This window comes from Anser anser, assembly GCF_964211835.1.
Source record: "Anser anser genome assembly, chromosome: 6".
Classification (NCBI taxonomy): Eukaryota; Metazoa; Chordata; class Aves; order Anseriformes; family Anatidae; genus Anser; species Anser anser.
The window spans coordinates 26685914-26701008 of NC_139726.1; the positions used below are offsets into that span (position 1 = coordinate 26685914).

The window sequence follows — 15095 nt, forward strand, 5'->3', positions numbered from 1 at the left end:
GCGTGTGTTTATCCCTCTTTCCCTGGAAGACAGGCTACCCTAATAAATCACCTCACCATTATTGCAGATAGCTGCAGGTAAGAGCCTGAGTGGGGATGATTACCACAGGGAAGCTGACCTGTAGTAATTTTTTCCCTTGAGGTGAACTGTTCAAATGTTAAAGTCCATGGAGAGGTCCAAGGGCTGTCAGCTGAGGCTAGACACATTTGGATGAAAGATATGATGCATTTATTTTTAACGGGGAGGGTTAAATCTTTAGGTCAAGCTATCTAGGGATGTAGTATGTTCTCCACTAGCTGCAGTCTTTTAATCAAGACTAGGTGTCTTTGTAAAAGACATGATCATCGCTCAAACAGAAGTTACAGGTTCAACACAGAAATTCCTGGATGAAATTCTGTGGCCTGTTAGGCTAAATGATCATAATGAACCTTCCCTGGCCTTTCACTCTACTAATCTGTGAAAAATGAACAGAGGATTGATAGGCAACCAGGAGCTATGCAGTTTGGATCGTGGAAAGCAAGGACAAGAAGATTAAATTTGGTCAAAAGGTACAAAGAAGTTATGGAGGAGCTTGTCAGTGCAGTAGGCAGAGAGCTGGGTTTGGTCATGGCAAATCGGGGCACACGGGAGGCAGGCTTGGGAGAGCCTGGGAAGCTCAGAGAGAGCAAGAGAGAGCAAAGGAGACATATCTGATGCAAATGTCAGAGACGGCGCGATGGGGAGACAGGCAGAAAATACACCCCCAGCAAAGGAAGTGTCACTGCCGACCTAGGGGACTAGGCTGGAGTGCGATGTGCCAGTTCTGACAGGGAAGGGAGGAGAGAGAGATCTGGGAAGAAGGGTGAGGTGAGACGGCCTGCGGGGAGTGTGCAGAGACAGAAAGTCTGCGTGCTGAGGAGGAGGAGGGAGGCAGCAGGAGAGAAGGCCTTGAGATGGTTTTGCTTAGGACAGCTACAGAAGTCGGCAGAGCATGTGCTTCCATTTAGACAGCACACGCTTGACTTTTCTGGCAGGATTACCTGATGGCATTAAACCCATGCTACCGAGGAAAAATACAGGAAAAAGCGTTCACATGGTATAAAAGCAGTGCGTTCATTTTTAACCGCTCCATGACCAAAAATAAATTGTACAGTCATCCAACTCCAAAATACCAGATTGATGGCAGAATAGTTAGAACTCAGCAAGTTAGGTAATTTTGCACTGAATATAAATGAGACTTACAAGATAAATGACATTTAGTGACATTAATTAACTGATTAAATTAAACCTGATATTTTAATCAGAATTTGTTTATGCAAAGCTCTGGATAAAAAGAAATGGAGTTTAACCTAGTTACTTTTAAAATTCCAGTTACCATAACAACTTCTTGTGATATCAATTAAAGGTGGTCTTTCCTTTATAGTATTTTTAGAACTTGAGTTACCATAACAACAGAATGCTGCTTCATTTGCAAAGAGTTAAAATATGTTGTTGTTCTTTAGGAAACAATCAAAATACAAGTGGGATGCCAGGAATTAATACCCCAGAATGGCTGCACAAACAGCATTTTTCAAACACCTCACTTGTGGCACGAGAGACTGATGGATCTTCTCCAGTGTGACAGGCTCAAGATGTTCCTTGGTTGCTCAAATCAGAAAGAGATTATTTATCAATTGGAGAAGAGCGGGGCTGTCAGGCACCAGAGGTATTATGAGCTGTCAGATCTGCAAGGAAAAAGGATGCAATAGCAAATAAATTCACCTGGCCCTCAAGTGCTTCCGGAGGGCCAGCAGGAGAGCTTCTCAGAGCCGAGGCGGTGACCCCATGCCTTCTCCCCTGAGATCCCCGGTGGGGAAAGAAAAATGCTGGCAGATCTTTTCAAGGACTTTCTCTCCACTGTGCCGACCCCCCAGAGGTTAGTGCGAGCATCCTTCTATTCTACCTCCGGCTGCTCATCATCTCCTGTGAGGGGGTTTCCCGTGTGCAGGGGCAACACCTGCTGAAAGAAAGAGAACAGACTTGGTCTGAACTTCCTACAGAGAAGACTGGATGAAGTTAGTCTCTTGGCCCATCCCCACAAGAACCTCCATGAGACAAAAGCATGAGTAAGGTTACAAGCCAGATGAGTTGCACTGGTCAGGAAACACAAAGAACACCACAAATACACGCACTTGTGTATGTTCACCACAAAGCTAGCTAAGGGCTTACACCTCTATTGCTGTGGTCCCAAGCCTGATTTTAATGTAATGACTGCTCTGAATTACCTCCAGAGGGCACAAAACAGTAACTAGGAAATAATGGCATGTCCTGAGCCTACACACTGCTGTTTGCTTGCACCTTCCCCTGGCCACTGTCAGCTGTTGGGGGGTGTCATCTGCAGGGTCTGTGCAGATGGAGCTTTCCTCTTTTTGCAGAGGTGGATCTTGGGGATCCCATTTACTTGTATGTAGAGCAAGGGGCGGCCTCTGGACACCTAGAAAGCCTTGAATCTGCAAGGAAAGTGCCTTGCAGCAAACAGCGGCCCGTGAAGCATTGCAGCAAGATGATTCTTGCCTCATAGGCATTGCTATTCAGTGGAGGACACTGCAACACAAATGCAAGTTCCCTTACTTCACCTGGGGCTTCCAGTGGATATGTGGGCTCAAAAATGGTGCAGGCTGTTACCAAACCGGAAAACAGAGCCCAGTGTGTGAATGCACAGACTGCTGCCCCCTGAGTTGGACACTGATTGCAGAGGAAAAGGAGAATTGTACTGGATTTCTGCTACTGCCTTTTGAGGACAGGCTGAAGGGCAGCCATAGCCATCTTGTGTTGTTCTGCAGTGACCCTTTGTCCAGGCAAAGATGTGCAGGCAACAGCCTGAAAGGAGGAGAGGCAACCCTGCATTCCTGGTTTGATTGCTGTCCTCTTCCCTAATGAGGTTTTAAGAGGAAGAGGAGGAGGGCACACGGGAATTTGCATGTACTCATGTGTCTGGGGCTTATTTAATTAAAAGAGAATATAAATGTCAGCTGCTGCAGGTTGCAGTCTGGATCACCTTCCGCCACCCCCATCTGCCCTCCTTCCTCCTGTCAAAGCAAATAGAAAAATAAGCTGGGGGATGGAGGGGATCGAAGGGCCAGCACTGCTGCAAAATGCCAGCTTGGCTGATTTCTGCTGGGCTGGCTATGAGGGGGCTCGAGGCTGAATCCTCCTCCCACCAGCGCCAAGTCAGAGTGCCTGCCTGTTGCAGACGTGACTTGGGGGCAGCCTCTTCACGAGGAAGCTTCCTCCTCCTAGCGGCAGCCACCTCGGGGCCGCCCCAGCTGCCCCTCACCACTGCTCTCACACAGTTGCCACCTCCTTGGGCCTGCTGGGGGTGGCATCTGTGAAGGCTCTTGGCCCATTTAGGCCAAGATGGGCTGCCTCAGTAAAGGCCTTCACATGTGTTACACCGGGACCAGCTCATCTTCCCCACGTGGACGAAGACGTGCTCACACAGAGCGCACTTGGCGGAGCTTTGTGTGCGGGGCGTTGTCAGCGGGAAGAGGGCCCCAAGGAGCTGGGGCTGCGGTGGGGCCAGCCTGCTGCATGAACTCGCCCAGAGAGGTTGCCTCCGAGCTCCTGAGGGAACCCGAGTTTGTAAAAGGGCAGGAGGAAAGCTTCATATCCACCTCCTCGCTCCTGACATCGCCTTGTGTTAGCCCCCAGGCTGGGCCGTGCTGAACATATGACACTACCTGCGATTTTATTGCTTGAACAGAAACTGAAGAAATGTGTCATCTCAGGTTTCTTTTACCAGCGAGTTTTCCTTTCCATCAAGCCTGTGACCTGGGTAGCTTGTGCTGTGGGGAAGGTGCTGGGAGAAAGGCTGAGGGCAGGGTGTAAGTGCCAGAAGCAACTAGGTCGTGTCCCGGCACTCACCCAAGGTGCCTGGAGTCTCAGCTTGTGCCCTGTGATCCCAAGGCCCCCCTTTTTGTCCGAGTGCACTGCTTCTATTTGAATGGCATCCAGCCTGCCCGTGGCAGGCAGGGTTTGCATATGCTGGGGCTGGTGCACACTTTTCCTGGGCTCACGAGCAGTGGTTCAGAGCTAGCTGGCTGCAAGCAGGGCTTCCCTCTGTGGGGCTGAGCGTGCGGCCTGTGCCAAGTCCTTCCCCAGCCTCCACGCAGAGCTGGACACTTGGGGATCCTGGCTCCCGGCAGCTGAAGTCACTGGCAATGAGCATGGCAAATGTGGCTGTGGTAAATGGTTGAGGCTGTGCACAGAATAGCTGACTTTCTTGTTACGGTGCTGATAGCAATAGCACTGATAATGTTAATTTGTGTGAATCCCTCCTGTACAGGGTCTTGCAAGGTGCTAATCTCCGTAGTTTCTGTGTTTCTTTCCTTTTGCATCCTCTCACTGGCTCCAAGGAAAGCTGGCCGTATGGAGAGAGTGGATTGTTTTACTACTGCAAAAAGGAAAAGCACAAGAAGAGGAAAATAAATGTATTGACAAGTGAGACGAATAAATGTTCCTCTTGCCTGCACTATATAGAGGTGTTTGACATACCAAATTATGACATAACTGTAGGAGTAATGGTTGCAGCTGTTGCCTTTGTAAAATGATCTGCAATACCACATGCTAATAAGTAAGACAACATGTCTAAGTCATTTTATACAGTGCCAGAAGACTAATCCCATGCCATGCATGCACAGTGCCAAAAGTGGTCATATCACAGCAGTAGGATCAGTCCTGGAATAATCACATCCTTAGGAAAAAATCCTCTGTGTAATACAATGAAATCCCACTTAAACAAGTCAACCTTGTGAATCTATTAGAGCAGCATCCCCAGAGTACTGCTACTGTGGTGCGCTTCTAGCACAAAATGGAACGCTCGTGTGTGAAAATGAAGACAGGACCAGAATATTTACTCAGGTGAAAATAGGCTGCTTTTGGGAATCCTAGTGGGGAGAGAGACAGAAGATCTGCAATTGCCATAATGAGGATATTGAAACTTAAAAACATGTACACAGCCAACCTGTCAGCCCAGCTTTGCGCCCCTAATCCATATAGAACTCTCCTTCTCTTCTGCAGGAATCTTCTTTGAGCTAAGATGCAGGATCATCCCCCTAATCTAAAGAAGTTCAAGCCCTTGCTGCATTTTTCAATTCATACATTCATCCTGAATAGGAGCAGGATGTCAGAAAGTCCCGAGGCAGCTTTGCAAATCGCATCCTTTAGACCTACAAAGTCTGGATTGCTTTTTCCCCTGTGTAGGTTGCATTAGCTCTAAACACCACCTTTGAAAAAATACTTTTGACAACTTCTTTCTAAATATCACCACATGTATAAATCTGAGAAATACATGAAAGCTGCCTATTTATTGAATAATGAGACCAGCCTAGCTAATTCAGCTGTGCAATACAGACAGATGCGATTTTCCTAATACCTGGCGCTTAATAATTGCAGTATGTTAGGGCACATCTAAGCTTCCAAATCACAGCAGGTTTTTGTATATCCATGTAGAGCATTGTTCAAGTTTATCTATTCCTTGCTTTTCTTCCACAGAATGGTATTTATTACATCCATTTTCTGTCACAAAGCATAGGAGGAAGTTTATAAACAAGCCTGCAGCACGTTGGTCAGTCATCCTCAGGGTGTCTTAAACAGCTGCTGAGCTTTCCACTTCCAAGGAAAGCTGGGGATTTGAATTGGCTAGGGCCAGACCATTTGTGTGACTCCTCTGCTTTCCTTGGCAGGGGGAAAGCGTGACCTTGAATAAAGTTCCATTGGCAGGCAAGCATGCAGCCACCAGTACTTGGAGACCTGTCCTTTGCTCTGGCTGCTGCCAGCCTGTTGCATACCAGCTAGTGCTTGGTAGTTCTGCCTTGGGGCAGCAGCAATGAAAGAGGATATTGCCATCACAGTACTGCGCACTTACCGCCCATTCCTCTCCAGTTTCAGGCTGTGCAATCAACAGCGTGCCGTGGTGGAGGAGACACAGTTAGGAACTCTCAAATATCCTGGTACCTTAGACTGATGGCCCTAGCCTTTGTTTCCCTTCCCTCTGGTGCTCTTCAGTCCTGATCATCACAATACAAACTATACAGATCTGGACAGATCTCTGAGGCAGGTGCCTTAGTAGGTCTGGGCATTTTTCTGCCCTGAGTACAGCCTCTGTATCTATGACCTATCTGCGGGAATTTCATGGCAAATTCATTCCAATTCAGTGAACAGTTAGGGGACGAGTACAATTCTCTCTCTCTCTTTTTCCCCTGGTACGTTTGTTGGTCACCAGATCCTGTGAGCCTGTCCTAGGAGGTGCACACAGGGTATGAAGATGGGTGAGTCACGTTTCCAAGGAAAGGAGCATGGAAGGCAGGTGCATTCCCATGGAGTTTCTGCGCACAGTGTTTCCAGATAGGGTTTGATAACATGTTATAAAGCAACAGGTGATTCGGGACATAACATTTTGGTTTTTGACAGAAGATATTTTAACATGGAAGGGAGAATTGGCCAGTGGAAGGGAGAACGAGCCAACTGTAGCATCCTGAGGCTGGGCTCCTGCAAGCTCAACAGAGAGAGGTTGGCCTCTTCTGGAAGAGGACCTGGGGCTGAGAGGAGCAGAGCCTCCCTGAGTCACCCGGGAGGTCTGAGCCTCTCCCAGCTGAGATCAGCTTTGCAAGAGCAAACCAGCCATGGTGAATGCCCTGGAGTTGTTCAGGCAAAGCTCTTCCCAGAAACTCCTTTCCTCTGCCTGGAGCTACTTTTCTAGGAGATTGGTGGGGTGATGAGCCACAGCCCTCCCATTACAAAGGGGATGGTGCTCCATATCACTAGATACTGTTTTGGATAAACAGCACCCTACCTATTACCACCACCTCTGCTGGAACAAGATGGTCCTTAAAGAAAAAAAAAGACATTGATGGCATCTTAAACAGCCCCATTTATGAGGGATTATTATTCATGTTTGTGAAGCCAGAGCAACTGCTTTCCCTCACCACCCTTTCCTCTCCTCCTTGCTTATGCAAAAGCGAAGGAAGGTTCCCCGCCCAGGCAGACATGACATGTTTGCCCAGTGAGTCACACAAATTCTCTTTTGCCCAATCAGCTCCCGAATAATCTATACAGCTGTGTAGAGTATGGTGATTTCAGGCCTCTTGCTAGTCCTGCTGTAGAGATGATACTGCTATTCCAGAAATTCCCCCGAACAGATGGCCTCTGCAGACCAGAAGTCCTATAAATGCATTGGAAGTATGTTAATCGGTTTTGCATGCAGTAAATAGAATTTATTCAGGATGGAACATTTTGTGGTTTAGTCACTGAAAACAGCTTGAAATTATTTATTGGAGAAGATTTTTGTTTAGGGGCCAGAACAATGGCTGAGAAAGATTGGATCATTTTCCAAAGCGAATAAATCTGCCCATACGGATTTTTTTTCTTCCTATCCCTCTTTCCATCATTACTCATTTTTTCTGTCACTTTGTCCTGTTGTCTTGATTTACCATAGCTTTTCCCAAAGCAAATTTGCTAAGAGAATGTCAGCTAATTAATTATTGTTTCAGCATCATTTTTATTCTAGACCTTTGACCTCTTGGCAGCTCTGCAAAGCATTCTGATGCATTCCACATTTGCTTGGTAAATATTTCTTTCAGACAATAAATTGGGAAACAAGGGAATGAATGCATTGTCTTTAAAAAAATAGGGTAGAGGGGAGATAGGGAGATAGAAAGCACAGGCCAAAGTTGCTAATCAAATCAATGCATTAAGTCCCACGGAAAAATAGAGTGGCAGGTTCTGTACTTACTGCGTGGTAGAAAGGAACACGTCAAGAGATATTACTCTACTGGTTTTTATAATTCACTTTCTTCTATTGGCTTTTATTCCTCGATTCCCCATGTGAGTGCACACGCTCTCTCCGGAGCAGTGTCATTTATCTTTGCCCAGGTGAGGAGGGATCTTTCCTTGCTGTGCAGCGCTGCGAGGTAGGAGCAGCTGCCACTTGCCAGGAGATGCGTCCAGCACTTCCCTGGGAGGCGCGATCGGCATCCCTCTGCCCGCTGGCCTCCTGCTGCCTTCAGGCTTGGGACAGAGGGGGCAGTGCCAGCACAGGGCATGGGGGGAATCAGCTCTGCAGTCATGGCAATGCCAGGGCCAGGAAAGAGAGGGCAATCCAGCCACAGGCCTCCTCGGAGTCTCGGGACTATCCCCAGGTGGCTGAGCAGCGCTTTGTGTCCCTGACCCAGTTTAATAAGCGAGGCACCTCTCAAAGCCTCCAATGATCTGAATAAGGCACTGTACAATGGAGAGCGGGAGGCACCAAGTAGTGACATTGATGTCTGGCTGAATGCAGCCCTGCAGGCCGAGACCCAGTTTCTTTCTTAAACTGAATGTGTGCCTTGGCTGCATTTTACCAGATTCATGGCTTGGTGCCACTCCAGCTCTCCTCCAGCTGCTGTTCCTGTACCCATCCTCATACTGGCAAGCAGGTGTCTGGCCCTGTTCTGCCAGACCATCCCAGATCAGTGTGATCATTTCTTCAGAGGGAATTTTTATCCAGATTGATTAATTTGACCAGATCTGATTTCAGAAGCTCCTCAGAAATCTGGTGAGGCTGGGACCATCTAACTTGCCCATTTGCAGTAGGCCCTATGCCCTTGAGGTGTCTCCAGCACTCCCTGGAAAGCTGCAGGCACCTTCTGCTTTTATTTTTTTGCTGGAGACTGTGGAGGGGGGGAAGCACAAGAATGCAAAACAAGGTTTCACAAGCTGTGGTCGCAGTGGTCAGGCGGTAAGTGGAGAACAGTCCCTCAGCCAAAGCACAGGGCCCAGAGCCAAGCTTTCTGGATCCTTTTTGTCAGTTCTCCTACACATTTCCTGAAGGTCTTTGAAGAAATCATTTAAGCTAAATTGGTCATTTGCATCCAAAAGAACAACTAAAGTAGCTTGATTTTCAGAGGTGCTGAAAGCTTGCAGCTTCTGTTCGGAACAGAAAGGTTGTGTGTGCGTTTTTATCCGTCAGGCAGTGCCTGCCCTCTGAGCCCCAGTTCTTGTATAGTCTTCATCGCTCTTTGCCTTGCTTTCCACATCTGTAGACTGGGGAGAGCAACAGCTAACTCAGAGGGCTCAGAGAGAGTTAACTTGGTAATGTTTGCAAAGTGCTCTGAGATCTCAGATGGAAGGCACTATATAAATGCAAAGTATTATTTTATGAAGATCAGTTAGTAGCACTTCATCATTTCAAATGGCACCAATTATACACAATGTACAGTGATATATACGTTCTATTTTCATAAAGTGCTGCTGCGTTTGATTCAAACTTATTTGCAGTCTGGTAACTACACAGATATTAATAATGCCAGAAAGAAGAGAGTTTTGCATAGTTTATCATTTGTAAAATTATTTTTCCAAGCATTATTTCGTCTGCACTGAATGCCTGTGTGCTGGCCTGTGCGCAGCATACGTGTACTGTTCTGGTGACACAAAGCAGCTGTAAAGTCTTGTGCCTGCTTTGTGTCACCAAAGGAGGGGTGAAATAGCCAAAACATACTTGCCAGTGAATCTGGCTCTGGACATGTTCAGTCTGTAAATGGTGATAGGTGAGAATGTGTTATGTCCTTTTAAGCAGACTAATTCTTCCTTGAAGAAGTAACTAAAGCTTTCTGTAATACAAAGCCTCAACAGACACTTCAAATTAAGACCATGCATACAATCTCCTATCCATTTTCAGTATACAATAGCATAATTTACCCAGCTCCAATAAAAATTTCTAGGGATGCCACCCACCCCTCCCTCACACACACACAAAACAAACACTGTTCCTGTAGCTTTGCCAGGCCTTTCTTTTTCAGACTGTGCATATGGCATCACTAAAAAAAGCTACTAAATCATATGGCTAAACTCAGAAGCGACGTGCAGTTGTGTATGACCAACATTAATTTATCTGACAAAACACTAGAAGGCAAGCCATGAGTTTTCTTTCATCTCCATACCTCCACCTCTGTGAGCTGCATCTCTATTCCCCCATAGTATTCATAGCCTTTGCAGTTTTGGGGGAAGATTTACAGTATTTGGTGCTTTTTCTTTTTGTCCCTTAGCTGGCACACTGCAGAGAAAAGAACCTCAGGCATCATGGTTGTCGATGACAACTTGCAAACTTGAGCTAACGTGTCTCAGTGACTACTGAATGGACATAGGTAGGCCTCCCTAACCTGAATTTAATCACATAGACACATCTGGTAAGTTCTCCGCTCTTCTCACAGCCTTTAAAACAGGGCTGAACAGCACCTGGTGACAGGTGAACCAACCCTGCAAGTCACCTGTTGAATTGTCCCATGGTCAGGAGCCACTAGACCTACCCCCTTGCCTAAAAGAGCAGGGAGGTGTCCTGGATGGGCTCCAGGGAAGGGGACAAGTCCCACGACTCCATCACGTACCTCTCAATTCTTTGCTGGCCCAGCAGTGCCTGCTGGCTGGCCTCTACCTAGACCAGGGGTTCAGGTGACCTGGCACATTGTGGCTGTGCTCTCTTAGCCTCGCTGCAGGTGGGAGCTGCCCCTCAGTGGTCTAAAACCTGCATTTAGTGGTTGAACCACAGCACGGCCCTCTGCCCACTGGGGCTGCTGGCAGCACAGTGCGCCTGGGCCACGGGGAGCGGCTGTGGTTGCGTTGGAGGAGGGAGGCGATGTGCCTGAGAGGGTCCCAGTGTCCTGCAAAGTCATGCACGGCTTTTGCAACGGGGCGCTGTGCCTGCTAGTGCAGGAGGCAGTGAGGAGATGATGATCATATGTCTCTGTTGGAAGTCTTTGACTCTGTGTTCTTAAGGAGGCAGACAGCAAGCACAGAGGGCATCGGCACCCTGCTGATTTGAATTTGCAGTTCGCTTGAGCTCAGTTTCAAAAAAGCCTTTCATTTGAGTACATAACATATCAACTAACTTCCCCACTACCTCACATGCGATTTAAGGAAAACCATTCACAGCTCTGCGGCCTCTCACAGTGGTCCAGACAGTCCTGGGCTTCAGAAAATATCGGAGAATATACAAAGCAATTATATTTTCAAATCAATTTATTTTCACCAGGTTCTCTCTTCATCTGAGAGCTGCACTGTTTGTGAGCGTGATCTATGTGAGGACAGCTGAATAATTTAAGTTATTGATGGAAGTGCATGTAGGATAAAGATTTTTGGTCTTCGCATTTTTTTATTGTCCATATTTCACTCCACCCATGTCAGGGCAGAAGGTTTAGGTAATTTGATGGCAAGAAAATTGTTTTATTTATCTTATAGTTGAGAGTAAGACTCTTCTAACAATGTAACTACAAAAATAATCTCAGCAAAAGATCTAGAGGAGAAGGTTTTTATGCACAATTGCACAGCATGGGAAAATGTTTGAATCACAGAACTAAAGGCTGTCTATTGACACAGAGAAGGAGAAGCGACATTCAAGGCGTAAAACAAGAGCAAATTGCACTGTGGCAGGCGCAGGCTGTGCATGAGAAGAGAGTGGGCTGTGGGTTGAGATGGACATATCTAAAAACCCAACAAATTTATTTGTGATCTCACTTCCAGGGGTAAATCTGCCATAGTTTCTGGGAATGGCACAGGCAGTTGCAGCTTTTCCAAAGAGGGTCACCTTGGCTTGCTCCAGGCTAAGGTGCCCGCGGTGCTGCTGGCCACAGGCACCCCCGCAGAAGCGGTGGCATTGTCCAAAGGGCGGGTGGCTGCCGTGGCATTTGGAGATGCTCAGCATCTTCTGATTCCTTGCTATAGAAAAAGGAGTCCCCAGCTCAGGTGTGAAATAATTTCAGTCCCCAAGTGCACAGGCATCTTTTTATGTCTTTTTTTTTTTTTTTTTTTTTAGTATGCATGTGCTGCATCTCTAAGCATTATAATCCAACAGTGTCTGAGCAAAAGTATTTCAGAAGGGGGAGGGAACAATGTGGAAGGTTCATTCTTCAGGGTTCAGGTTCATTCTTCCCCTCTGGTGACCCTAAGATATAACTCAGAGGTAGATAACAAACGTATAACCTTAGCTTAAATTTTAATGGGTATATTTCCACACAGAAAAATTCACCATGCCGAACAGTCACTTCCTTGAAAGAGGACCAGTGTGGAAAACTGGGATATTACAACACACAAAATAATGGAATAAAAACGCTTGTGCCGTGTTTGCTTGTTACACGCTTTGATCAAGCCAATCCTATTAGTGTGCTTCCAATCTTTTAATGAAGCTCCCGTGTGCAGAGTTTTAGCAGGAGGTACTTGATGCATTTCAAAACAGAGATCTTTTGCTGGGGCAGGGCTCAGAAGCAGAGGCCTTTCACACTGAATTAAAGCAGTAATTCCCATGGGAAATACAGAAGCAACAATTCATATTTTTCTCTCTACCTGGCGTTGGCTGTAAAAGGATGCAGCCACACAGGGTCAGCAGCAAACAGCTGCATCAGATCAAGATGTAAGGAGGCTCCAGCTGCTTGTGCCTGCCCTTCAGCTGGGGGTCGGCAACCAGGGAGCGGAGGACTGGAGTTTATGCAGAAAGACGTCATCTCCTGTTCCACTTCCATACTTACACCGCTAACGCTCTGCAAGCTCAGTTTGTCTGAATTCCACCCCCGCGTGAGTAATTTTGGCAGCACAGTTACAATAATTGGCTGGTGACTATGCAAAATAAGGGAAAACTCAACGGGCTTGAGGTGAAGATTTTTATCCAACCCTGATTTTTATCTGAAAATCTGAATGTGGAAGTCAGAAGGGGCTATAAGCAGGCTGGGGTGCCAGGGTAGGTGCTTTGGCCTTTGCTTCCTCAACAGCCACGTGCAGCATCTTTAGCAGCCAGGCGGATGACCTGGCCAGAAATGTTCTTCTCTGTTCAGGTGAAAGCTTGGCTTGGAGGCTTAACTACTGAGTAAACAGGAACCAGAGGGAACAACTTCCTTATTTATTTAAAGCACCTGCAGGACTTAGAAACAAAATGAATCGTGGCAAGCCATTTGGTGGACCGAGAACAGAATTAGAATGCACTCAGCTCGTTTCTCAGGCTTTTAATGCTTTTCTTCTTTAATTGGACTGACTGTGGTTTCACCTCATTTGAATAAAGCTTCAGATGTGTTTGGATTTATTCTAGCTTGAATGATGCAATGTGATATTCCTGGGATTCAGAGAGGACTGTGGGATTCTCATAGGTATTTTAAGCTGAATTTTAATGGGAAAGGTGACATGGATTGTCACACAAATGGAAATTGCCATGGCTACCAGCAGTGCTAATCCAGTGCCTTGACTGACTAATCCTGGCCTCATTGTGCTCAGTAAAGAACTAAGCAAAGATTTCTGCAGGTTGGTTGGTTTTCCAACTATGATACCAGCAGCTATCTAACCCGATACAGCTTGAGGAATTTGCATGGATAATGGGCATGGATTGAACAGCATCCCAGAAAGCTACTTTTATAAATAATGCCTTTTGAAGATCACTAACAGAGTGAAGCACAGGGCTAGCTCATCTGAGCTCTGGGATGAAATGGAGATCTTATGCTCTCCTCTTTCATACAAGAGCTCAGGGACTAGATCAACATACCAATTACTGCAGGAGGTATTGCATCTACTATCAAGTTAATGAAATTAAACAAGCCCCAGGAGTCAGCCGACATAACTCCTGATTTTGCTGCTTCATTAGTGGATCTTTTGTTCAGATCCTGCTCCCGTAGCTCCACGAGATCCAGAACTCAGGAGTTACCAGCCAAGGAGCCGTTTTGGAGATTTTGGAGAAGGTGCAGGTTCACCCTGAAATACAAGCAGCTGAAAGGCATTGCAGCTGCTCCCTCAGGTTACATGGCTAGGTCCTGGACAGTGCTCTGTGTGAGCAAGTGAAGAGAAGAAAATGATGAGCAGGGCAGGGAGCTCAGCAAGCAGCAATGAAACCACTGCTGTGCAGAGGCCAAAAAGCTCATCCTTAGCAGCAGGAGGGAGGCCAAAGCTGGGTCTGCAAGGCTCAGAAGTTCATTTGCATTCTGCCAGTCAACTTTCAAACTGGTGTTTCGTCAAGGAGACAGTGCCTGCAACTGTATTCCCCCAGACTCCAGGTTGTGAAAGAAGGCCAGAACAAGCCCTGTGTGCTCCCAGAGTCCCTCCAGGGCTGCAGGAAGGCTGTCGCAAAAGCGTTTGCCCAGTTGCCTTGGCCCTTTGCGCAGTGATTAATTTCACAAGGACCTTGAGACTACTTTAGTTTCAGCTCTTGCAGTTATGCATACTGCTGAGCACTGGCTCTGTCAGAGATATCCTCTGCTCTCCCCACAGTCTCTCAATTTGTGTGATTTCCATTTCCCCCTTTCACTTTAAAGGACAGTACCCGTGCGTAGACTGCAGATGACCCGGAACATATCAACGTCACAGGCAGAGAGTGTTCCTACACAAAATAAAATCTTTGAGTGAGCTCGAAACACCATTCTGCAAAACACATTCCTTACCAAAGTGCTCCCTGCTTTGCCAGCCATTCCTCAAATAACCCTTCTTGCATAGCAGATGTGGAAAGCTGTCGAGGAATTGCACCGTATTCGGGAGCTCTCCAAATTCTGGCAAGATGTGAAGGGAAAATGAAATCCAAATGCTTCCTTCCCATTTCTGGTTCCTAATGGAGCCTTTTGCATGCTCTCTTGCCCCTTACCCCAAAGGCTGCTAATATTCTTCTCCTGAACAAGAGTGACCAGGTATCACTGCAACACACACAACACATTCTTTAAGTCTTCCAGAAAATGTAAATTAAGTGTGGGGATGAGTGATTACGATCCCCGTGTGCTGATTCCTCATTAACAGATGAAGGCTCTTCCCAGGTCCACAGAAAACCTGTTCTCTGTGGGACTCCTAAAACGTTGGCAAAAGTAATTAATGAAACTGTATGCTGTTGCAGTTTTTTAAACCCAGTCCAGCATGTTAATCTCAAAGTTATCTTTAACCCACACCAGCTTCCTCCATCCTCATGTATCAATTCTGGCTGCTGCCATGGTGGTTGGAAAACAGTCTGGCTCCAAACTCAGCTGATTTGGGCTATTGCCATGTAGATGAATGTGAAGAGGTGCACTTGGAAGCCATCCTCATCTTTTTGCAAATGTCCAGCATTTCAATGCAGAAAAATAATGGTGTATTTAATTCATGTGCTTGTT

At 46.6% G+C, this 15095-nt stretch overlaps 1 protein-coding gene and 1 long non-coding RNA gene across 2 annotated transcripts in view; one reads left to right on the forward strand and one right to left on the reverse strand.

The window, feature by feature from the left end:
* PARD3B (par-3 family cell polarity regulator beta) overlaps positions 1 to 15095 on the forward strand; it is a 536941-nt gene that overhangs the window by 77178 nt on the left and 444668 nt on the right. The gene's annotated exons all lie outside the window — the stretch shown is intronic.
* On the reverse strand, positions 1073 to 15068 carry LOC310902018. Its single transcript, XR_014586409.1, has 3 exons — positions 7751 to 15068; positions 3633 to 4411; positions 1073 to 1703 (listed from the first exon to the last, which is right to left on the reverse strand). It is a non-coding gene; the product is annotated as an uncharacterized lncRNA (long non-coding RNA).